At 36.9% G+C, this 27,376-nt stretch overlaps 1 protein-coding gene across 2 annotated transcripts in view; it reads left to right on the top strand.

Annotated features, from left to right (window-relative positions):
- LOC129730107 (zinc finger protein sens) overlaps positions 1–27,376 on the top strand; it is a 422,944-nt gene that overhangs the window by 47,164 nt on the left and 348,404 nt on the right. For both annotated transcript variants that reach the window (XM_055689159.1, XM_055689160.1), the window contains exon 2: positions 6,966–7,014. The gene's annotated coding sequence lies outside the window, so the exon portion shown is untranslated. The remainder of the gene's footprint in view (positions 1–6,965; positions 7,015–27,376) is intronic.

The raw sequence follows: 27,376 nt of genomic DNA, 5'->3' as shown, positions 1-27,376 counted from the left end.
GGAGTTTTTTTTTCTGTATGGACTTCCTCACTGCGACCAGAATCGTAGATCTATTGTGAGATATGCCCGGGTGTCTGCTGTATCCCGCACTTCTGTTAATTGCAATACCTCTATTGAGAAGTGGCATGCTTATTATTATTGTTCATCAGTGCTTGTGTGTAATGTGCTACTCTTCCTTTACACGCTTACTGTTCTACTATACCGATACTCGTTCCTCTTGCCAAATATCACCAATTATAATTCCCTGGAGAAGTTTCGTCGTGCGTCCTTCTGGCCAATTTTATTGCTAAGAGGGACTTATTTTTTGTTAAGAGGAAGTCACGCGAAGGTATTTGTAGATTTCAGCGTAAAGGAAGGGTAACTGGTGGGGAGACTGAGAATAAACTCATTGCTTAAGTCCTTTTTGACATCGGATGGCCTGGTTCTACTAAGATTCGAACCCACGACCATCCGCTTGACAAAGCGGACTCTGTAACCTTGCGGCTACGCAGCTTTTACGGAGTTAGTTCTGAATTGGATTTATTAACAAGTCATTAAGTAGTGCGCGCATTTTATGATAATTACTACGCTCTTTTGTAAAAACCAGTGGTTAGACGAGATTTTTTTCTTCGGTTTCTTGCTATTGCTTCCGAACTATTGACGCACCGTTTAACATCGCCTGAGCAAGCTTTACTATCGCTATTGTCATATTCCAGTAATCAAAAATGGTGATTACTTTTCTGCAACCAATTACAGAAGACTCAAAGACTTGATCAATAGTTTGAGTGTGTTCATAACTCGAAATATAGTGAGTCCAATTAAAGACGAAGTCACACGTTAATTTTATCAAATTTCTACCCCGGAATTTTTACCAGCAGAATTAATTGAAACTAACTTAAATGAGATTGAATCCATCATTCAATTTTTCAAAAGAATAAAGGCAGTTAAAGTTCTTGAGAAATTCTCAGAAACTGTTTTAAATGATCATTTTGCCAAATTATGGAAAAATGCCAAAAATACTCAAATTTTAAAACCGGATAACAAACCAGCTAAGGTTTCAAGTTGTCGACCAATCAAATTATGATGATACGAGCTAATGAATCTGAAGGTTGTTCAAGTGGAGCTGCTCTTTTTTACATAGAAAAATCATTCGACAGTGTTTAGCTTAAAGGTTTGATTGCGAAATTGTTAATTCCTAATTTTCCACTTTTTACAGTCAAGATCTCAAAACAATTCTTCAACTGATCCAACCAGAATTCCAAATCTGATTGATTTTCTTGCCAAAGCAGGTGTGTATCGTAATAGTTAATTGATAACACTGTTCCTGTGAATTTTGGTGCCCCTAGACGTTTCGGAAATGCCTAAAGTCTTCAGAAACTTCAATAAAATTTCCCGTAAAACGGAAAAACGACGAACCCGGTAAGCACTTTCAAAGCACTTCTGCATTTACCACGGTCACCAAAATGAACAGGTTAAAAAGCTATAATATTTCTAGGGCACTTATTTGAGCTTAAGGACAACTTTTTTTTCACTTTTGTCGTCCAGTGTAATTTTTATTTTCAATTTTATTAAAGTGGACGTGTTTCTGAACAAAAAATATTTTTGTTCAAGATTCAAGTTAGCAAAAGCGAAGCTAAACTGTTCCAATTACTGGTGGAAATTTTAGCAGGAATCAGTTCAAGTCTGATCCTTTTTAGTAGATTTAGGTGGAAAAGCCTATGATAGTCGTAACTTAAATCAGTTTAAAAAAATTTGAATAGTCAGGGAAAAAATTAGGAACATGAGGGAAAATCAGGGAATTTAATTTTGGAAATTGAGTCGCCACCCTGTATGAACAGACGACTTCACAGAAACATTTCAAACTCAATTTGTTTTTATTCTTATGTCTGTCCCCAGTCAACACAAAGGAGAGAATTGGGTGTCCCCAGCCTTAGTCGCCAGATGTAACACGCAACAGTGTGATATACCATTACGTGGCCAAGAACGCTTACAGCTCCGGTTCTGATGATTCCCTACAAGAAATTCAATATCTATTTTTCCATTTCACATTCATGAAACGGAAAAAAATGTCTGCGTTTCGCGAAACTGAGAGACTGATAAAACTTGGAAAAAAGGCGAGGCAATTTATACCATTTTATTTTTCGTAAATTTTTATTACGAAATGAAATGACTTTGTGTCTCGTGTGTTAGGGATTAATGACCAACAATTGGTTAAAATCCCTAACAAAAAAAATGCTTCTCACAGAGATAATGACGTAACTTGAAAAAAGGCGGGGCCACATACAACATGGGTATAATATAGGCAACGCGCAGCGATATTATTATTTTACAAATAAAAACTGTGAATAAAATCCGTTTTGAAAAAAAAGTTTGAGAAAACCTCACCATTCGATTAAAACGTTAGTGAACGTCAGTCTTGTTCACTTACTCATCTTTGAGCATTTTTCAACACATAAATTACATCACATCAGTTTGTTAATAGGCATTGTGATGAGCAAATAAAAAAAGCACAACCTTATTGAGCGGTACCTTTGCGCGTAGGGAGTGTGGAATATAACTACACATATGAGTAGGCGAGCCAAAGCTGCGTGCTGTTGAGTAAATTAACTGTGTCTGGGCTAAATTTATCATAGACCTGCACCGTGATAATAAAAAAACTCAGTGAGCATAACACAGTGAGCATAGCGCAGAGCCCTACGTAGACGCTACAGAACAGGTTATTAAGGAAACAGCCAGAAAAGTTTTCAACCAGCTAAAATTTTCATCATAGTGCCCTTATCAATGAGCAATAAATGTGCGCTATCTAAATTTTATCAGCTCGCAATCGAGAAAGTCTCTTTGCGAGAGCTTTATGCGCTTACTCTTCACAATACAAGCTTTCTGATGTTGCGTGTTTGGCTTGCTTTACGCAGTGTGCATTTGCTTCCAGCGTGCGAAAAAAATAATCAACACATCCGTTTTTTTTTTTTTTTTCAATATGCTTCTGTGTTCCGTGCAAATTATATGAGCCTTTTTGTTAAACACGATAAGTATGCCAAGACTGGTGAACGTAATAAGTTACTAGAACAAATGTGTTGGAAACTTTAAAATGGAAACATCAATATTCTTAACACAAGCCTTCATATCAAATTTATATATTTCCACAACAGAAGTTTATTCTTGGTACCAAACCAGCTTCATATCATACAGAGATATGCTGTTATAAAATTTGGGGAGAATAGTAACCATAAGAGAGTTACATGGTATCGAAAGTAGTAAAAATGGAAGTACTGCTAAATCCGTGATTTTCCCGAGACATTCGTTCTTCGTAGGAAGTCCATATCCCAAGTAACACACAAAACATGTTTGAAAATAATTCACAATGACAGTAGTCATATAAGAATACTATTAGCGTAGTTCAGAACCTGTGTTGTTATATTCTTGTTCTCGAGATGTTATTTCATAGCATAAGTGTATTTAATATATTATCGAATATAAACTGCTGCTGCTTATCTGAAATTTGTGTTTATGATGTTATCAAAACAGTACAGAAAACAACTTAAAATACAACATTTGTGAGAAGATGTTTTTCATCAGTAATTCAACCACATTTCGAACACAAACTCATTTTTTCCCTGGGTTTGGAGATGTTTTTCAATAACATGAGTTGAACAAACAACAACTATGACACAAATGACGACACTTGTCTTAAAGTTGTTCTCCAGATGTTTTCACTATGTATTAGAAAAACTGTGTATGAAATGCCCAGCCGGGGCAGCTGCGCGCGTTCAATATTATACGACTAAAAACAATACTACGTACCTGTAAAGTACTTTTCCTATTATTGGTATTCGAAAACCAACGTAAAACTACTTGATCAAATTGTTAATGAAATTATTCAAACGATTTAAGTAAACCTATTCGATGTGGGTCAAATGCGCCATGAAAAGGTAAACAAAACGCTTACAGTGCAACCAATATCACTCTAATTTTTGTTACCGTATATCTAACATCGTTCTCTAGTTTTGAATTATTTTATGTCTAGATAACGTTGAAACTATGCGAAAACAATTTCAATGTTCAAGCGACAGAAACATTGCTTTTCATCATCAATTTATAATTGATTAAAAGTGCCACTGACAAAAACGATCATCGAACTGGTTGCACTGCGCGTAACAATACATTTGCGCATGCGCTGGGTAAATGTTGTCATAGCAACGCATTTGCGCATGCGCTTTGTTATGGTGAATTCTGACCCATGAATGCGCGAATTTCTTCATTGCACTGGGTCAGTGCAGATCTACCCAAGGAAAAAAAAAGAACATTGCGATTTACTACGCATGTAAGAAAGAGATGCCAGATAGTTGTTTACGAACTAAGCCCATGCGGTGGTGGAATAAATTGACTCTTCGCAATGAAATAAATCAGTGAATCTGTAATGCATGATCTATTTTCCACTGATTGACAAATATAAAACAATATCCAATGAATGGCGCATAATTTTTTCAGAAGTAAAACGTAATGTTTCACCATGAAATTTGACGCGCACGTAAAACTTTGTAATAAAAGCATCAAATGGTTGATTTATTATTGTTTTTTTATTTGATTATTCGAAACGCCATAATCACTAATTTTTTTTCCATTATTGTTCCTGATATAAATCAGTGTCGTTCTGCGATATTTTTATTATGAAGTTTTACGCTTGCGTCAGCGATGTTTTGATTAGTTAGCAATTACAACTTAAAAATAACCTGTTGTCAACGTATTTCTACCGTATTGGTACTCGAGATGTATTTTACAGCTTCAGTCTAACAAGTTGGCTTGCTTTCATGAAGTTTTATAATACATCATAAAGTACCAGTACTTGTTCTAGTAGCCTTTAGTTTTTGCGCTTTTCTGGGGATAGAGATGTCATGGAAAAGGTAATGTCAACTGAAATCTATAACTGCAGGTTGTATTAGAGGAGTTATCTCAACTGCTCTATAACAACGTGTGTTACTTGGGATATTTTATTATTATATTGTATAAGAGTTCAAAAGCGTAATATGAAGACTTAAAATCTCAGACTTATTTTGTTTTTGAATATTAGGAATTTCATTATAAATTTTCATTGAAAAACGGTTCAATCCAGGATCAGCAACTTCATTTTATTCCTTCCCTCGATATCGAAAAGGACACCTATTCGCTGCGACAGTAGCTGCGCGTTCGATCCGCGTTCAAGAACGACAACGATCGCGTAAGTAGGGATAAAAATAAGCAAAACCACTGTACTATTCTGTACCGCTTCGAGTGCGAGGCGCGCCATCCGGCACTATCGGGGGTTGACTACTTTTTAGCTACTTTTTCGCTAGAGACGGGAAGCGCTCGATCGCTCGTCTCTCGCACTCGCCTTCGTGTGTGCCACACCGGTCTTTGGCGGCACCGGCGGCAAAGGTCAGCCATTAAAAGAAATTAACTTATCAATCAAATCCGTAGCTGTCTTGCTCTGTGGCACGCGGGAAATAAAAACAGTTTGGAACGAATAAAGCCGGCTTCTGTTGTGCCCGAGAATGACTGGGAAGACTTGGAGAAGGCCGGAGGTAAGCCGGTGCCCCATCCTACGACGACGTATAATGATAAGAAGGAAATTGCTTCTTTCTTACAACCGTTTAGACGTAATTAATAATGTTTCATGTGGGTACCGGCCGATCGGTGTGGAACGGTCGAAATGTCAATTTGTTGAAGTATTTATCATTCGGCAATAGCGGGAATAGCGAAATTGCAAAATGAAAGTGATGATTTAGAAGCAAATTAACACTCGACAAACGGTGCAGCACTAATAAATGGCCAGGCGCTCTTGCCAGGTGACTGCGGGGCAAACAAAATTAACTTGTTGCAGCTGGCTGAGCCAACCAGAGGCAGGCAGGCAAGCAGCCGGAGATGGGATCTCGTGCTTTACAGAAGCGGATTGTTAGGGAAAACAGTAATTTGATTTTGTTTCGTCAACTTGGTGCCTCTTTGATTCGGCATATTTTATGTGTCATAAATTTGTTCCGACTAGGAAAACAAGGGTGTAAAATTATCAATGCAAACAATGCGTTGTAATAAAACAAAAACAGCAGATTACACCGACCATTACCTAAAGGTATTTTTCAGCGATGCTATCGAAATAAATAATGCAAGCCAGTAAAAAAAAGGCTAAATTAATCTTCACTGTGTTTAGCATTTTATATACCCAAATCTGATGGTTAACAGCGTTTACGAACCGTAACGTAAACAATCCGTGATAATCTGTCAGCTTCATGGAATGCTTTCGGTAACAAACCGCAACATTCGAAAATGCGTGCCTTGTTCGGGGTCAGTTCCAGCCGACGTAGCACACACATTTTCCCAAAAAAAATAGCAGGGTAAATGATCGCCGATAACGTCAAAATGTCCGAATTCCGTTTAATTCAGTGAAATTCGACAGTGAACGGTAAATTTGAAAGTTCGTCGCTTATTATTGTGCATACAAGTCTGTTTGCTTCGATGTCGCAGAGCTATTTGGCCACTGATAAACACCCGTATCGAATGGTTCGAGTGTGTGTGTGTGTGTGTAAAGTAGAGGCCTACTGCGCGTGACCGGCCGGCGCTCCTTTCGGCTGTTTCCGAACCGAAACGTGATCAAATTAGTTCTCTGGTGCTGATTGTGAGACTCGCCACCCAACCAAGAAACCAACCGCTTTGGCTCATAGATAGCGTGCAAATGAACGAAACATTAAAAATGTTGAATTTCTGCTTAAGATAGCACTAATCATAGGCCGAAATCTCCGCTCTTTTAAGCATGTTCAAACACTTTGTGGTTCGTGAACGCAATCTGCACTGGCAGCAGCGGCGGCGGTGGCCTGCGCCTAATCACCGGTTTATCCAGAAAAACTAATTTGCCTTGGGGCCGTTTTTTCTCTAATTTTAATTTTTTTATTGTGAGATTACCGATTTCCCCGTTTAATTTTTTTTATTATTTTCATTTCTTCTTGTTTTTTTTTCAGTCTTTGCCTTCGGAGCCCTGCTGCCACTGGCTGCTACAATCCTAATCAGGTAAAGAGAGCTTAAACCTAGGTACAACACGGCCAGCTAATAACAGGATTTTATCAATTAGTATGCAAATTGGTTTTGAAATTTTTTTTGTGTGTCACGCAAAATGCACCAGGCGGCTGTGGTCTCGGGTGGGTGCCCCTTCGCAGTTTGGCGTTGCGCACGGCAACACCACCCCCTGTACATGTTTGTTTAGGTGGAAATAATTGCACTTTCGTCGTCTAGACAACGCGCCGATTGCTGCACCGACGATGTTTGTTGGTTTTTTTGTTCGTCGCTTAAATCGATGCATAATCAGCTGATTATGAGCACCAAGAGGGCGATCGCAACTGGCCATTGCACATACCACCCGATGTGTATGTGTGTGTGTGTGTGTGTTTGGTTTTTTATGCGGTTCGAGGCGCCCTGATAATTGTTGCCGATGTTGATCAATCGCACGCGTGCGCTCGCAGTCTGTAAATCGATGGTTTTTTTTACCTCCATTATTTGTTGCTACAATTTATTAGTGCCCATTGCTTTCGGGAGCTTCCAAGCTGGGTGCCGGCGCAATTTCATAAAGGCGGTGGCCGGCATGCCGCTGAATCGATGCAATTTGTTCGATCCCCAGTGGGTGGGCGTTCACACTGCCGGGGCACCCCCCCTGCTTCACTTCGAAACGGGAGAGGGAGTTTCCCGATGAAAAACGGTTGTGGCTACCGATCCAGCGAGCAGTTTTTTAATTGGTTTCGGATCGCTATTGCGCTTCGCGCTCGCTGATTGCATTCGTTACGTGTACGATTGGCCGTAAAGTGTGGCTTTTCGGTAGCTACCGTATATGAAAATAGCTCAAACGCCCCCTATTTTCCCAGAATTTACAATTCTTGCTGATCAAATTGTGAAAAGTACTAGAAATAGAGTCATTAATATTGTTTCCGAAACACTATTTATAGTAGAATTATTGTATTAATTAGATTTATAATTGCGATTTTCCACGCCTTTAACGTTCGGTTTCCTAATGAGAAAAAGAAAAAATTGCAATGATCTTAGAAACCACTCGATAATCCATCTTTCACGATAACATGAAAATGCGGTTAAAAATAGCATATTTGAAGGGAGATGTCTGTACCAAAAATTTTGTGTTCATAAACCAAAAATTTGAAACGGGAAAAACAACATGAACATGCGATCACTTGATTTGAATCGACTTGATCGACTTAGCAAACTAAGTATTTTTTATGGATAAACCAAATTTCTAGACTTGAGGTGAAGCGGTACATGAGCCGAAATTGGCTGACTTCGAATTTTCAAAGGCACAGAGAACACATCCTCATGTTTGCTGGGGTGATGTAAACAACATTCGAAGCCGTAGTAAGCATTTGGGCATAGGCTTTATTCAATGCATTATTGTAGCTCAGTATCCTTCGGATGCGCAGAAAACTGTCTGAGTATTGTTTGCAGGGAACTAATAAAGCCTTACAAAATAATTACCTGCATTGTGAAAAAGCATTTTATTTTAACTGCGGAAAATTCTAAATTAACACAAAATTTCAATTTACTAAAAAAAATGAGTGATTTTCAGTTAATTTTTTCAAAGAGATATGAAATTATGACAAAACTTGTGGTGAAAAGTCCAGGATGTAGAAATATATATTTTGGAAATAATTGTATTTCAATGAAAATAATTTATTTGAGCAATTATTTGAAATGAAACTTATGATGATTGACATTGTTAATCAATACCTGTTCGAGTTATTTTCAATTTAGGGTGTGGAAATAAAAAGATGAACACTAAACTATGCATCAAATCAAGACCGGGTTGAATTCTCTCTTTCATTATATTTTTTCTCGATACTTGATATTATTCTTCTTACTAACTCTTTCTATTATTCTTACTCTTTCTTTATTCTATTCTATTATTCTATACTCTATTATTCTATACTCTATAATTCTATACTCTTTCTATTATTCTTCTTACTAATACTTGATATTATTCTGGGTAGAGACATGTAGGGCAAATTTTTATTCCAATATTAAAAACAAACAAAAAATTTTTCAAATGTTCAACATGTTTGAGAGTAATCAAATTCTAATGATGCAATATTATTCCAATAGTAATTTCAAATTATGAAGCTCTTGGCAACTAATTTAGGTAAACCTAACCTCTAAATTATTTTTTTTCCTTATCTTTATCCTGCAATTTTCACCCAAAGTTTTCTTATAACTACAACAGATCTCCCTAGAACAAATAGTATAAAAACATGTAATTTCCCTTGATGGACCGTTAGACTAGATTGTGTAGCCCCAATTCTCATGGAATTGATTAAAATACTACAATCTTTATTTTTTTCAGTTTGAGCTCAAGAACATTTTTCTTTACTTTCGCAACCCGTTGTCAACACAGGTTTGCTCTAGAGATCAAGCTGAGAAAAAGATCATAGCTTTTTACCCGTTCCTTCGAATTGTGGCGCCCTCAGCTAACTAGCTCGGAAGTACGTTTATTCTTAAGAGGCTTGTACGAAGTTTGCCTAAAAGCAAACGTAGAAGCGACGAACTCGGTGAGCAAAAACTCTGCAACCTTTTGAGGCACTTTCATGTTTGCTTGGGGCACCACAATTCACGGGAATAGTTGAAAAGCTTTAATCTTTCGTATTTTTCCAGATCTAGTCCTAGGGCAAAACCTGTGTTGACCAGTGCACAAAGGTCCAATATCTGAATTTAGGCGAAAATTTGGATCTAGAGCTCGATAGTAATACTCTAGAGAAATTTTTTTTTTACGAAACTAGTATTTATGGTGAAACGATTATTGAAATATCAAAAAAATAGGGTCGCGTATTCTAGTTTTATACATATGTGGATAGAAAAAATGTCTCCAATGTTGTGATTAAGTAGTTTTTCTCTATCTTTGAAAATGACATTTTATTTAGTTCTATATTTTTCAATCTCAATTTAACATCTAAACTTTCCTTGAACGGGCTTTTCAATTGACGTTATTCGAAAATAAGTGCCATTTTCATTTATTTGTCATTTTTTAAGCGGCAAACATAAAAATAATCTCTTGGCTCCATTTTTAGGGTCGTATTTGACTCTACGTATTGAATTTTTTTGATATTTTATTTTTTGTGATTGAGTATGACTTCAAAAACAGGATAAGAATAATAATAATTTCAACACTTTTGCATTGAAAAGTACACATATGTATTTCATTCTTCTGTATGTTTACATAAAACTAGAAATAATGATGTCAAATTTGATCCAAAATCAAACAATTTTCAATGCTAACATTGGAAATATCATAAATATATCTTAAATTTATCCACAGTTATTTATATTTTTCATCAATTCAAATTTTCATTCAAACTGCTCTTTGGAAAAAACATAAAAAAAATCTCTTGACTCAATTTTGAAGGCCATTTTTAAAGATATGTTATTTATTGTAACTGAGTACATTTAATTTGAAAACAAGATGAAAACTATTATGTTTCTAGTATTTTTGCATCCGGAAGTACACATATTTTTTATTTGAAACTAGAAATAATTACCTTCAGTTTGATACAAAAACATAGAAAATCACTCAACTGATTCAAAAGTTATGAAATAGAATTATTTTTTTTTCTGGCCACCCGGTTTCGGCGCTGGCCACCCACTTCCCAACAAAAAACAAGGGTCTGATTGTTTATGATGAATATTAAACACTGCAATTTGAAGCACAATTAAAGCACTTTGGGTGACCAGTTCCGAAACAAAATAACCTAAAAAGAAGATTGTATTCGGTATATTTTATTTTCAAAAATTCATAATTTTCGAACCAGTTGATCGATTTTCGATGATTTCGTATTAAAATAAAGGTAATTATTTCTTACTTTTTTAAATCAAATATGCAAAAACTATGAAAGTATTATAATTTTTATCCTATTTTCAAATTACTTGAACACAAGAAATTAAAGAGGTATATATATATTTTTTTTTTTTGAAGAGAAACGTCAACAACTTTGAGTACAATCAAGCCATTCACGATGTTAGTATTGCAATTTGTTTGTCTCGAAAAGCCCTAAAAGTCGTTGGATGTTGTGAAGTGTAACAATTTGAAATAAAAAAATTGGAGCAAAAAATTATAAAATAATTTTTCTTTAAACTACAAGGATGAGAAAGTTATATCTAACTTTTCATCGAAAATTCGGGTCACCATAATTTTTGATAATTTTCAAATAAGCATTTTACCATAGACAGTAATCACCCGATTATATCAGTACCCGATTTTAACTGCCCCCGATTTTATCACCTTTTTCACCCGATTTTATCATCATCATATTACGTTTCATCAAAAAAAAAATGTCAATATGAACTGATTTTTATTTAGATTCAATAGTTAAGTACCTTTGCACAGCTCTGTGTAGAATAACATCATTCTGGATATAGTTTTCATTGAAAACTCAACCATTGCACAGTGTTTTATTTTGGTGTTTTCGTTCGATTAATTGAATAGAGATTAATTTCAAAACGTATTTTAATTTTTTTTTAACTATTAACCAACGCATCTTTTGTTTAGAAAAATGGGTGATTAATTCACCTAAGAGTTAGATAGAAAATTTCCTCCTTCATTTGATTGAGATAGACGCATAGTATCCTCAGCAAATCTCTTACATATTACGAATCATATGAAGTTTTCTTTCAAAAGGCACTAAAAATCCCAGTTCTCGTTCTGACTTTTTCCCACATTTTTCAGAATTAAACCTTTTACAAAGTTATCAGCCTTCCGAAAATGCATGTTTTTGCCAAAAAGTATTAGGTTTTATCTATTAAAATCTTATTAATTTATCTATTAAAATATTATTTCAATATTTTCAGGGGTAATTGCACTTCAACCATCTCCAAATCTCGCATTTTTTTTACCAAGTTGAAGCTGCCACTGTCATTTAAGATACTAACTTTCGTCTTTTAAAGTCTGTAGACAGCATCCTCGATTAACTATTACTTTTAAATTCTTCGGTGTTATTTAAACTTCGTCATCGATTTGTTTTCTGCTTGCGGGTGAATGAAGTAAAAGTAAAAAGTCTTAATGTATGACACTAACAGTACAACTCATAGTTTTATGCAAACACTAGTACCTAACCTACGAACTAGTAGCGAAATTGATGTTTTACTTATGTGAGAGCCCTTCCTTCCAGAGCAGGGAAGGGTGTCAAGTTACCATTGACATATTTCTTACTCCTAAAAACCTCACCGTGTCAAATTTGGTTCCACTTGCTTGATTAGTTTTCAAGTTACGCAGAAGTTAGTGTTATATTTGTATGGGAGCCCTACCTTAAATAAGAGGGAGGTGTTTCGAGCTACTCTAATAACCTTTTCCGGCCTCAAAAACCCCTACATACAAATTTTCACGCTGATTGGTAAAGTAGTTTCCACGTTTATAAGAATCAGAGAGACAGACAGACAGATAGAACTGCTTTTTCATATGATTAGATTATTTGTAGTAATTTAAATCGTTGATTCTACGTATTATATTATTGGTTTACCATCTTTCATAACAAAATAATAATAAAAAAAATTTCCCGATTTTATCACTTTCTTTATTTTATCACCCCAAACATCATCAAGGGGGTGATATAATCGGGTGATCACTGTATCACAACTTTGTAGAAAAAAGTTTTTCTCTAGAATATTGATATCGAGCTCTAGATTCGAATTTCCTCCTAAATTCAGTTTCTGGGTCATTGTGTAACCAGTGAATTACGTAACGCTGAATATTTAGATTTTAGACCCCCTTCTCTCCCTATGCAACAACAAGCAACGTGTAATATGACTCCCCCCTCTGAAATCACGTAACGCTAAACTCTGACAACACACACTGAAAAATATCGTGCTGATGCTGTGATATTTGACCAACCGGAAAGTGTTTTGTTTAAGCCGAAAGCAAATTCAAAAAGCCAGCTGATACTTGCGCCAGTCACTTCGCTACTGGTCATAAGCTGTGTCCGTTCCAACATCTACCAGTTAAAAACAAACCGACTTATAGGAATTTAAAAAACGAATTTCGTCCCTTCTCCGTTAGTAGATTTTCAACGCATTTTTTTTTGTCAAAACGACTTTTTTTCTATTTTCTACAATTATTAGACGTAAGACGTCCGAAAAGTACTGCTAAGTTTTTGAAGAAAATAAAGCAAGGAATCCAGAAAAAATATTGTTTTTGATCTGAAGTGCCTCCAGATAGATTATTTTTGTATTTAAAAACTAAATTTGTTTTTATCTTAAATTTCATAATTTTATCGTGTTTCTTGGAAAATTTCATGTGAGAAACACCTATCACCCCGGGTTTAAAGGTATAATCGGGTGATTACTGTATATGATAAATGTTACTAAAGGCCAAACTCGAGACATAACATTTTCACGAACACAGTTTTTAATATCGCAATTATTTTTCGTAAAAATGTTTTATCTCGAAATTGGCTTATATTACCATGGGGTTATAAGTGTTTCCTAGGATTTTTTTTGAGAAATTCGATGAAATCAACAAATTGGCCACCTATCCACCAAACACCTATAAATTGCAAATTGCAGGAAACAGAAAAAAGTGGATTTGACAAGAAAATTAAGAGGTTTTTTTCCAAGACAGGACCGCATGTTGACGTATGACTACAATAGTGTTATATTTTATTTTAAGACTTCAGACTTTGTTCGATTTGAGCACGTTTCACTTTTGGCCCGACCCCTAAAACGAAATGAAAGATTGAATTTCGAGCATCCTCCATACATAGAGAAATATATATCAGTAAGCAGTCATAAGCGAACGAAGGAGAAGCTAACTTCTGATTGATTGAAAGTGCACGATTTTAAGCATAACTTTTAGCTAGTTTAGCGTTGATTTTTTTTTATTATTATATTACAATCGTTCGCAATTATTTACCTTTTGATCAAAACATCGGTGTTTTAAATAATCTGTTCAGCGGTAGTGAAACAGTAGTGGTCCCCGTGACTCTGTGGTTAGCGATGTCGGTCGGCTAGCTCTCTCACACGGATGTGATATCGGGCTCGATTCCCGATCGTGTCGAGGATCTTTTCGAGCTGAAAAATTTCTGGACTCAGCACTGGGGCACGGTGTATCGTTGTACTTATCTTACACATGCAAATGTGCCAAAAACAATATCGATAACGAAGTCTCTCAACTAATAACTAGTTGATCGAGACCGCTATTAGCCCCCAGACTAGCGTGCGATATTGTTGTTGTTGTTGGTGGTAATACAATGAGCACTTTAAAACGACATTAAAACAATATCTTCAAACATCTTGATCTGCCACAAGATATCTAACTAATGGTAGCAGTGCACAGTAGCCCAATAAGGCAAAAAGTGGAACTTGATTCCATAGCGCCTTTAACCTTCATCCTAGCTTAAAAGTGTCTTCGAAACAATTGTTTGTATGAATAACCCGCATAATCGCAAATAGTCAAAAAATATGACAAATTTACTATACTAAAAAAAATTAACTTTTTTGTGTTAAGAGATAGATGCATATTTTATTCAGCAAAGTTTTGAAAATTCAAAAATATGAAACTTTGTTCCACAAATGAAAATCCTATCTTCTTTTGGTACAAAGTTATAAAGTGTATTACAGGGGACTTACTTAAAATTTAGTTTTTTGTACTTAACTACTCAAAAGATAGTTGCATTTTACACGAAAGTGTTGTTCGGAGAAATTGTTAGGGCACACAAAACACACGTTTTTGTCACAGACCATTGCCTTATAAAGTTACTTTGCCTTATAAAGTTATATCATATTTTAGCTTATTTTGTCGATAATTTTAAGAACGTATAGGTTAAATTGGGGCAAGTGGAATCATGATGTCAATACTTTTCCCTGAAGTTAGGCTGAAGTACTATAAACTCCTTTAGGTTACATTTGTCCCAGTTCACCCATATTAGAGTACGGCGAGCATATGTTACAGTAGGTTTTCATATACCATTAAAACTAACTTTTTTGTGTTAAGAGATAAAGGAATGGTTTATTCGGCAAAGTTTTAGAACGTGAAAAAATATGAAACTTTGCTAAACAAATAAAATTCCTATCTTCATTGGGTACAGAGTTACAGAGTATAATCTAGAAAAGTTACTTAAAGTTCATTTTTGTACTTAACTTTTGTTATTTACATTTTACAAGAAAACGTTGTTTTAAAGAAGCATTTGTGCATACAAAACACACGTTTTTGTTGAAGGTCACACATCTCCAGAACTTATCCTTACAAAGTTGTAGCACATTTCAGCATATTTTTTCGATAACTTTAACAACGTATAGAATAAAGATTAGATGGATTGGGACGGATGGAACTTTGAGCAGTTTTGAGTTTTGAGCACTTGAGCAATACTTTGATAAAAAGTATTGACATCATGATTCTTCTTGCCCCTTCTTACTTTATACGTTCTTAAAGTTATCGAAAAAATAAGCTAAAACATGCTATTACTTTGTAAGTAAAAGTCCTGGAGATGTGTGGCCTGCAACAAAACCGTGTGTTTTGTATGTCCAAATGCTTTTCTAGAATAATGTTTTCTTGTAAAATGTAAATAACAGAAGTTAGGTGCCAAAAATTAACTTTTAAGTAACTTGCACAGAAAATACTCTGTAATTCTGTACCGAAAAAAGATAGGATTTTCAATTGTTCAGCAAAGTTTCATATTTTTTCACGTTCTAAAACTTTGCCGAATAAATTATTCCTCTATCTCTTAACACAAAAAAGTTAGTATTTTTGATATATGAAAACCTACTGTAACATATGCTCGCCGTACTCTAATATGGGTGAATTGGGACAAATGGAACCTAAAGGAGTTTATAGTACTTTAGCTTAACTTCAAGGAAAAGTATTGACATCATGATTCCACTTGCCCCTTTTTAACCTATACGTTCTTGCCCCTTTTTAACCTATACGAAAAAATAAGCTTAAATATGATAAAACTTTGTAAGGAAAAGTCCTGGAGATATATGGTCTTTGACAAAAATGTGTGTTTTGTGTGCCCTAACGATTCCTTTGAACAACACTTTCGTGTAAAATGCAACTATCAAAAGTTAAGTACAAAAAACTAAATTTTAAGTAAGTCCCCTGTAATACACCTTATAACTTTGTATGGAAAAAAGATACGATTTTCATTTGTGGAACGAAGTTTCATATTTTTGAATTTTCAAAACTTTGCTGAATAAACTATTCATCTATCTCTCAACACAAAAAAATTATTTTTTTATTTTTAGTATAGTAAATTTTTCATATTTTTTGACTATTTGCGATTATGCGGGTCATTCATACAAACAATTGTTTCGAAGACACATTTAAGCTAGGCTGAAGGTGAAAGGCGCTATGGAATTGAGTTCCATTTTTTGCCTTATTGGACCACTGTGCAGTTGTCTCTAGCTCCTGCAAGAGAAAATCTGTTGCAGCTACAGAAAGTGAGCTCGTCATTGGTTGAAAGCTGCGAAACTGAACTGAAAATAGTGGTTTTCAACTAAACTTTTTATTGAGTGACTACTCAATGATATGCCACGTTTGTATAACAGGATTGCTAGCAACAATCATCGGACGTTGAGCCGATATGAAGCATAACCTCAAAAGTTTTTGGCACTTTATAAATGAAAACCGTAGAACGAATGAACCACGGTATTACTTGGTACGAAAGTGGCTGAGTCTCGTGAGGAGATTCGCAATCTTTTTGCAAACCGTTTCTCGGAAGTTTTTAGTGCTGAACGTACCAACGAACAAACCGTCAACGACTTAGAAACTTTCTTGTTTACTGTCGAAGAGGTTCGCACAGCAATTGAAAAACTGAAATCGTCTGTTGTAGCTGTACCTGATGGTATACCATCCATTGTACCTAAGCGGTGCGCTGAGTATCGTAGGTGGTATTTCCAGAGATATGGAAAAAAATCATTTGTGTTCCCTATTCACAAAGAGTAGACAATTGTGATACCAATGACTACTGAGGGATTACAGCATTATATAATAGTTTCAAACTTTATGAAATCCTAGTTGGAGGTGGTTTATTTTTTATCTCCTGCAGTTAGATCTAACATTTCACCTATCTAACATAGTTTTTTCAAAGAAAGGTCAATTGACACTTACCTTGTTGAATTTTGATCTATTCTGACTTATCTAATGATGCTTGTGATGACGCGGTTAAATAAAAAACTAAGTTTTGATGAGAGTGGTCGATAAGCTAGCTGAAAGAACTCCAGCTGGGTCGAGCTCTAGACGAGTAACCTTATCCATTTATTCTAGGATTTCCTATTTATACTGTACATCGAGTGTAGTTCTACCTATGAGACAACTAGAGCACGTCAATAAATCTTATTTGTAAGCTTTGAAACCGGTATGCAGTTTTGCTATTCGAAGTAGAATCAGTGAAAAAAATTAAAACATAGAGACACAGAAGGTGTGCTTCTGTAGGTGTAATTAGAATTTCTTGCCTGAACTAAATTTTACCATGCGATTTTCTGGTACTGTCTGCCTATTATGTTGATACTGAGTTTTCCTATGCTACACCATCCCCCTTGGAGAGAATAATGTAACAGAGTGAAGTTATTCTAAATGGTTTTCCAACTGTCCTTTACAATGTTTTTTGTTGTTCTTGTGTTTTTTTTTATTTTGAAATACTGTTGTTTTCCCTGTAGCTATATTTTTTACTTCGCAATTTGGTTCACAAACTGATACGACCTCATATGGTTTGTTATAAAACAAATTTAATATTCTTCTATTTTCATTCTGTAAAAAACTATGTCTTGGGGTTTAATGTGTATTGGGTTTATAATTTCTTTTTGCATTTTTTTCTTTTAATCACTCCCGGTGTATCACAGCTATAGAAGACGGAAATTAAATCGACACAATCTATATAGATCTAAAGGCTGCGTGAAACGTGATCGTGTAGACCATAAATTATTGTTAGCTCAAATTGAACGGTTAAATGCTCGAGAATGGTGTATGTAGAATCAACTAGCCATGAGGGTACAAAAATGTTGTGCTTATTCTTCACGAGAAAGAAATCTTCCACTAACTGGGTTTAAAGGAAGTTTGGTCACCAGAGTTGAAGTTGTTAGATACCTTGGATCATTACTCAAATACTACCGCTACAGTAAATAGAAACTTAGGATTCATTATCAGAGCTGCCAAAGGTTTTTCTAATTCCTGCTGCTTGCGATCGCTGTTCGCCGCCCTTGTTCGCTCCGTATAGAAGACCGCTTCAATCATTTGGAGGCGGTTCATAAAATTTGCACTAAAGTTATGCACTATGGTTCCTTCCTTGTAGTAACCCAACAGACTTGCCACCCTGCGAGAATCGATGCCGTCTTCTTAGTATGGAAACTCTACAGTGTCGGCGAAATTCAGCTAAAGCGTTGTTTACTGCCAAGTTGTTACTTGGTAACATTGAATCCCCCAATCTTCAGAAGCAAATCAAATCAAATACAGAAGCACAAAACAGGAAACATCAAAAATAAGACAGAGCGACCAAATTATCGCCAGTCTAAGAAATAGAAAAACATTAAATTTATGTAAAGTTCGGCAAATAAACATGAAGACACCCTACCACAGAAAAGCAAAACACAGCAGCATGCAAAGATCGGTAAAATAAATGGAAAATCTTGCATCTCTGACAGGATGACATAAAACCACATAATTTCCCTCGAGGGTACTTTGAATTAATGCTAATGAATACAAACGATCGCTCCAAATCTGCGAGGCGGAAACAATAGCCAACCGAAAGTCTCAGATCTGATTTTCGCTCTTTCCGACCTTTGCTCCTGCCTCGTGCTTTTCGGTACACCATCCAATGACGCTCTACGCGCCTAATTTTGGCTTTAATTCCGCTCGCCATTCCGTCCGTAATATGATCGATCGTCAAGCCAGTCCGACATGAATTCTTTCCACGCTGGGGCCTTTTTTTCGGGTGTTATACATCATATAGGTTAACCCTGGCTGTCTCACCCGAAGTCATTATCCGAAAATGCTACCCTTTTCCCCCTGTCCCACGGCTCGAGGCTGACACCGAGCTGACATGATGACTTTGTGAAAAGGAAAAAGAAAATCTCCATCTATCCGTCGGGCTACTCAAACCGCAACTGTTGCTTGCTATTCAGCTGATCCGAAATTCCAGACCCTGCTGCCATACGCAACAATAGCGCGCGTATAGTCTAACCCCCTTCCCTTCATCCCATCTAGTCCTCAATTTCGGATCCAGCGGGGGCTTCCCTAGACTAATCTCGAAGATATCATCTCTGACGGAGCACGAGAAGCCCTCTCCTTAAGACTTTACTAGATTTACTTGCCTATCCCCCCTCCGCGGGAGTTGATAGGGGCGGTGTTTAGTAGGTTGGCGTGTGATCTACATTTTCGCTGCTGCCAACCCGCCGAGCAAAATTTGCTCGGTCATGCGTTATGAGCCTGATGGCTTGATGGCGGACCGAAATACTCGTTTCACGCGCTTTTATCTCTTCCCTCATTGTTCGTGACGATTGCAGTATCGACGACGAAAAACTCTAAATATATGCGGCATACGCGCGCGGATGATGGATTTCATGCTTGCTTTTCTCGCCTATCTCCCGTCGGTGATTTGTTCCAAATATTGAAGAACCCTCGAACGAAAAAAAGGGCCACATGAATTGATAGCAGCAAAGGGAGACAGACATAGAGATCGGAGCAATTTCTACGAATAATGCATCAAAATGCGATGCGATCTTGCGCGAGGTTTTTTTTGGAGAAAGAGTTTTTTAAATATGCATGGGAAGTCCTATAAATAATCAGCTTTCGGTTAAGCGATCACACCGGTGGCGGCGGTCACTTTTCGTACCGGCCGAGCCGCGTGTTTTCTTTCCTATCGACAAAACACAAATCTTCACCCTAGTTATCGTATCTACGGCCCATTTCCACGGCAATTAGCGTTGCACTTATCGCCTTTTCATTGTTGCTGAGTGCGAGCGAGACAACGGACGCGCGCGTTCGATATTGTGTGCCTTCCGAGGCGCGGAGGGGTCTCGGATTCCGCTTTTAATTCAAACGTTTCACTACTAATAAGCCATGCCACTTCATTAATGTTTTTCGTCCATATCGTGAATTAATTCCGAGTTTCCACACCGGCCGGCACGCAAACGGCTGAGTTATTGCTGTTTTTCGCTGAATATGCAACTAAGGTAATCGCACTGAACTTGGCTGTATCTACGGCAGCGAAGCCGATGATTAACGTTCCAATCCGGTTCGCTGAATTGATAAGTAAATGCGGACGGTTGCGGTGTGCAAGAATTAAACGGTCGCCATCGCTGTAGAATCCCCTCTCGGTTCGAATGTAGAACAAGTTTATTTCCTATTCGACTGCCGGTAGGTACACCGTTGGTAAGCGATGCGATAAGCAAGTGGCCAAGCATGACCGATTGGTGCTTCAACGTCCAATTTGCCAAAAAATATGGACCCTTCAGCTGGCTTCGAGAGACCAGGTGGCGAGACCACCTGAGACACCACGATACTATTTTTATTTACCGTTTCGATTCGAACTTTGAACACAGTCTGGAATTAAAAAATTCAATTGTTGAGCTAATGGAATGAAAAAGTATAATTATTATGTGCCACCATTTCGGTGACTTGAATGACTCTTTTCCGGTGGGGTGCATTTTTTCATTTTCGGACCGAGAAGAGCTCAGCAGGCGTTGAAATCAGTGACAGTTATAAGTCGGATGTTTTAACTCTCTCTCTATTAGTGGTTAGCGTTAAATTCTGTGTATTTTAATAACTCGCTTATTTATATTATTTATTTATATTATTCCTTCCAGCTTGCTAGCATCGGCAAGTATTTTACTGATTTTAACGATTCAACACCTGATATTCCCGCACCTTCTAGTCATCCATCGAAAAACCAACCCGTTATTGAGACTAATCCTGGGCTACGGATTTTTTACCAGAACGTCCGCGGTCTCCGGACAAAAATAGACGACTTCTTCCTGGCCGTTACCGAATATTCGGACTACGACGTGATTGTTATCACCGAGACCTGGCTGAACGAGGAGCTCATTTCGGCGCTGCTGTTCGGAAATCGTTATACTGTATATAGAAAGGATCGTGATGCTGAGCTTACTGGTAAAGAACGCGGTGGTGGCGTTCTGATTGCCGTTACGAACCAGCTGAAATCTAATGTTGTAGCAAACTCAACAGACAGCAAATTGGAACAACTATGGGTTCGCGTATCTACTGATGGTCATGATGTCTGTATTGGTGTGGTGTATCTACCTCCTGGCCGTAATCACGCTGCAGATCCGACGTATATTGAGCAACATATCGAAAGTGTTAGTCACGTTACAGATTCTCTTGGGCCACACGACTCTCATCTCCTATTCGGCGATTTTAATCAACCTAAACTTAAATGAAAATATGCTCCCAATGGCCATATATACCCTGATCCATCAGAGTCAACATTTAGTAGCTCTAGTTCTGTACTTATTGATGGCATGTCAGTTCTTGGTATGAAGCAGTTGAATCTGGTTGTGAATCACAAGAATGCTATACTCGATCTTGTTTTTGCTAACGAGATTGCCGCTAGGCAATGCAGTGTTTCGGAAGCCATAGAACCACTTGTTGAAATGGATATTTTACACCCTCCTCTGACTGCTTCATTAAACTGTCCGAAGGCAGTTACCTTCGTAGATCCTGTAGAGACACCACAGTTTAACTTTCGAAAAGCAAATTTTGTAGCACTAAGCCATTCTCTCACACAAACTAACTGGACACCACTGTACACAGCAAATAATATCAATGACGCGGTCAAAATTTTTACTACCACTCTTTTGGATTTGTTCCGTCTTCATGTTCCTGCTCCCCGTCCTACTCAATGTCCTCCCTGGTCAAACAATCGACTCAGGACTTTAAAGCGAAGTCGAGCTAGGGCTCTTCGATATTACACTATGAACCGCAATATGATAGCCAAACGTGAATTTCAAACTGCCAGCAATAGGTATAGATGCTATAGTCGCCTGCTATATTCACTGCATGTGAGGCGAAAGCAAAACGATCTAAAGCGAAACCCCAAAAGATTCTGGGCGTTTGTAAACGAAAAACGTAAGGAGAATGGTCTTCCGTCAATTTTGACTTATGGGACAGACTCAGCGGCCACTCCTGGTGAAATATGCAGACTATTTGCATGCCATTTCTCTAGTGTCTTCAAAGCGGAGGCTGCATCTCCACAGCACGTAGCCGCTGCTATTTGCAATGTACCAGAGGGAGTACTAGAAATGCGAAATATTGTATTCTCTGAAACGGATATTAATGCTGCCATAAAAAAAAACTGAAATCCTCCTGTCGGCCAGGGCCCGATGGTATTCCACCAATTATATTTAAGATGTGTGCAACTGCACTTTGCGCTCCCTTGCAATCAATCAATGGCTGAAGCATCTTTCCCTGATGAATGGAAAAAATCCATATTATTTCCTGTTTTCAAGATAGGTGATCGTGAGAATGTATCCAATTACCGCGGAATAACATCTCTATGTGTAGGATCTAAGTTGCTTGAAACTCTTGTAAACAAAGTTTTATTTCATGAAGTTAAAAATCACATTTCGTGCGACCAACATGGATTTTTCGCCGGAAGATCAACAGTTACTAATTTAACGGAATTTACGTCATTCTGCTTAAGAAATATGGAGAAAGGAGCCCAAATAGACACCATATACACAGATTTGAAAGCTGCATTCGATCGCGTTGATCATAATTTGCTTCTTGCAAAGATTGAACGGATGGGAGCGTTAATCTTCGTTAACTGGTTTAAATCATAGATCGCCGATTGCCTGTGAAGATTGGAGCCGCTCAGTCTGACTATTTTACAAATCTCTCTGGTGTTCCACAGGGCAGCAACCTTGGCCCGCTGCTTTTCTCTTTATTTTTCAACGACGTGTGCACGATACTTCCGCGAGGGTGTCGACTTCTGTATACAGATGATTTGAAAATCTATCTCATCATTAAATCAATCGACGACTGTAGAGAGCTTCAAAAACTTGTTGACATTTTCACTGAATGGTGTAGAATTAACGAGCTAGTCATCAGCACGAACAAATGTTCTGTGATCTCATTTACTCGTAGAAAAAATATGATTAGCTGGAACTACAACATTGGAGGCGAACAGGTAGAGAGAGTGTCTGTGATCAAAGACCTTGGAGTGCATCTTGATACGACGCTCTCCTTTAGGGAGCACTATTCCGCTGTAATAGCTAAAGCTAATCGTAATCTAGGGTTTATAATCAGGATCTCCGAAGAATTCACAGACCCTTATTGTCTTCGTGCGCTTTACTGCTCGCTGGTCAGATCTGTGTTGGAGTATGCTGCTGTGGTATGGAGTCCGTATGCTGATGTCTGGACATCAAGGATTGAAGCAGTTCAGTCGCGTTTTGTACGTTATGCACTTAGGTTTCTTCCATGGAGTAATCCCAATGAACTGCCTCCCTATAAAAATCGTTGCCGTCTTCTGGGAATGGACACGTTGGAAAGGAGGCGTAAACTGGAAAAAGTATTGTTCATACAAAAACTGCTAACTGGAAGTATAGATTCAGCTCGTATTCTAGCGCATGTTAATGTGAATGTTCCACCGCGTAATCTAAGAAGTTTTGATTTTATCAGGTTAGATCTTAGACGCACCGAATATGGTCAGAATGAACCTTTACGTATGATGTGCTCTTTATTCAACAATGTGCCTTATTCGACTTTTCTCTGAGTACAAATAGTTTTAGACAACGCTTATTGCGCACAAACGTGTTTGTTTAGTTTAAGTCATATTCATGTAGACCCTGATGTCAGATAAATGCAAATAATAATAATAATAATAATAATAATAATAATAATAATAATAATAATAATATTATGAAAAAAAAGTTAGATATGGAGATTCGCGCAATATTTTGGAATTTTAAGGTATGTTAGAGTGGTCGAAATTTAGGTCATCTCAAACGTTTCTCAATCTTTTCTAACTGAGTACTATTTCAGTCAAAACATAAAATTATTCCATCGTCAATTTTTCTATAACAAACGGAGTTGTACCAGGAATTCATCGGACTGAAAACTCTGAGACAATACAACATGGGACAACATGGGACTACTATGATTAGAACGGTAGTATACGAGTATTAATTCCCAGATTTTCTGAGTAACTGTTTTAAACTGTTCCTAGATGGAGATCTTGTAATTAACCCGACAAAACAGGAAATGGGATTCAGATCTCGAGGGCTTGATGGCTAATTATTTTTGTCAGGAAAATGCGGCGAATTGTCCTTAAAGTCCGCAGTATGCGCTGGTGCTAGCAGTGGGCGAGATCGATCCGTTTTTTACAGAATCGATTTTTTCAGGTCGACTTATCAAATTTTTTCAATCGATGTTTCTGGAAGAATTTTTTGTTGAATCGATTTTCCTGCAAGTAATGTAATAATGAGCGTGGTCGATCCGATTACAGCGGAATCGATGTTTTTCAGGTCAGGCAGCCGATCCTACGAATCGATTTTTTAGATCTCGATTAAAGGTACGTTTAGACTATTAGACATGTCGGTCTGATTTTGACTACGGCAGAAATCGGTAGTCTGCTCGATTTACCGTTCGACATACTTTGTCAAACCCGTTTGTATGGCGGTGTTCACACTGCTTGCACAAGTCGAGAGGAAGAACTGCCAAATGAATGTCAAATGAATTTTTTCCTCCATTTGAATATTTGCCAGGACACAAAAAACGAAAATGATGTTTGTTATGGAAAGCCAAAACAAAAAACTAAAAAAAATTCAAAGGTTGCTATAGGTATGTTTAGACTATCTGATTTTTCCATCTGATTCGAGCTGATTGCTCGAAAATATATCGAATGCAATGTTGGTTTACGTTTACATCAATTCGATATTGTAATTCGACATGCCTTTCGATATGTCGAATGGAATAGAAACGTTTCTATTTTTTGTTCGACACCAAGAACATAGCAACCTTTGAATTTTTTTTTTTTTCAGTTGTTTGTTCTGGCTTTCCATAACAAACATCATTTCGTTTCTTGTGTGCTGGCAAATATTAAAATGGAGAAGAAGACTGGAGCTGTATCCAGCAATGAAAAAATCATTTGACAGTTCTTCCTTTCGACTTGTACAAGCAGTGTGAACACCGCCATACAAACAGGTTTGACAAAGTATGTCGAACGGTATATCGAGCAGACTTTCGATTTCTGCAGTGGTAAAAATCAGACCGACATGTCTAATAGTCTAAACGTACCTTATGTTCTTGGAGTCGAACGAAAAATAGAAACGTTCCTATTCCCTTCGACAAATCGAACGGCATGTCGAATCACAATATCGAATAGGTGTAAACGTAAACCAACATTGCATTCGATGTATTTTCGAGCAATCAGCTCGAATCTGATGAAAAAATCAGATAGTCTAAACATACCTTAACGATTCAGGCGAATCGTTTTTTTTTTTCAAAGGTTGCTCATTGCCAGCTGGTGCACTGCCTTGCTGGAATACATTGATCATCTCTTAAGAATTTTCTGAAGACTCAGAACTACAATTTTCCTTAAAACTTTGTCAATGAAATCAGTGAACCACAGATTTGTAATCATTTCGGACTGAAAACTGTAAGACAGTGAAATTGTTCGTATTTTGGAAAAAAAAGGTAAAATTCATATAACAATTTCAATATTTCATATCTATATGTAAATATCATGCACTTATTTTTCTGAAATTTTTTTATTGAAAGTACTTTTCATAGTGAGCATTTATAGTAGATGTTAATGCCTTGCTTGTTACCTTCCAGGTAAAGTCATTTCAAAATTTTTAATTTTCTTGCCTCTAGATTTAAAAAAAAAGAGGGGCCCCTCGAAAACATTAATACGACCCTGTGTGACCTTCACCAACTTCAAACACTTTTCGAAACTGTCGCAGGCGGCATGCACCAAGTTCTCAGGAGCGCATCTCCTAGAAATTTTTGAAGGCTCGGGTCAATAATTTTCTAAAACTTCGCATTGACTTTGACGCCCTTGTCGGTGAAAGCCAGTTAAAGTTTTCTAGTTTCGCTAAAATATTATTTCTAAACTGAAATTAGTCTGAGATAGAAAAAAGCTAAAAAAACTGATGCTAAGAGTGTATTGTTTTGAAATTCAATAACTTTTTTTCCTTAAAAAAAAAAAATTTTATTCCTTTGATAAAAAATCCTGTTGATATTTCCTTTTTCATGGAAATGTTTAATAACAAAAAAAAATTGATTGAGCCTAGGCCAGTAGGGTTAGTCATGAGTGAATCATCGCTAGCCTTCTGAAAAGTACTTTCTTTCCGTGGCAGCGAATTTCAAACTTATTCGGGTCTCATTGTATTGCACACTTTCCCATACGTTCGATACACAACCCGACAGCGTACCCATGTAATGCCGAACAGGCTGTTATTTTTCATCTCCTTATGTCTATTGCTTCTTCAAAACTGTCGCAAATGACAGCCTTTACAGCGTGACATCCTTCGGCATATATCCAAGAGGCTGTTAGGTGATTATGATTCACGAGAGTTTTTCACGAGGAGTTTTTTTCACGTGGAGAAAATATCAACAATGGGAAAATATATGAAACGGTTTGCATCATCATCTCATGAATAGCTCATTCATGAAGCTGTTATAGTGAAGTATAGTGTCGCACCGCAGTACTTTTCTGAAGCCCGCTCCTGTCACTATCATTACATGCATTTTTGACATAGGACTACGTTTTAATGCATAATATCGAGGTAGCAAGGTGTTCACAATAACGTGTTAGCATGCCGAACACAGACGCCATGAATGGACACTAACCCTGCCCTGACAATGTGTCGAAAGCGTCATTTTTTCGAGTGTGGGTTTTTATGCCATTTTGTTCGTTACTTGAAGAACTGTCTCTTGGTATGTTCCTTTCCGTTTTTACTTATTTGTACGTTGCATACAATAAATAAAAAAAACAAATTTCATTCATTTGTGGCCGGTTCTAAAAAAACTGATCAAATAAATCTACGTCCAAGGTTGCTTTATCGCTGCGTTACGATAGTTCGCTGCATCATTCCACTTGCCCCTCTTTACCCTATAATTTTTTGAAGTTATCGAAAAAATAATATAAAATATGGTATGTATAACTTTGTCAGGAAAAGTCCTGGAGTTGTTTGGTCTTTGGCAAAAACGTGTGTTTTATGTGCCTAAACGAATGACGATTTCTTATAAAATTCAACTAACAACAGATAAGTACAAAAAAATTTAAGTAACATCCACAAAACATACTCTATAACTTTGTACTCAATGAAGAAAAAAAATTTGTTTGTTCAAGAGAGTTTCAGATTTTTATATTTTCTACAACTTTGCCAAATAAAATATTCCTCTATCTCTCAACGCAGAAAAGTTAGTTTATTTTTTTATTTT

This window comes from Wyeomyia smithii, chromosome 3, assembly GCF_029784165.1.
Source record: "Wyeomyia smithii strain HCP4-BCI-WySm-NY-G18 chromosome 3, ASM2978416v1, whole genome shotgun sequence".
NCBI classification, from domain to species: Eukaryota; Metazoa; Arthropoda; class Insecta; order Diptera; family Culicidae; genus Wyeomyia; species Wyeomyia smithii.
The sequence above is the reverse complement of the archived record's forward strand: the minus strand, read 5'-3'. Positions and strand labels throughout refer to the sequence as shown.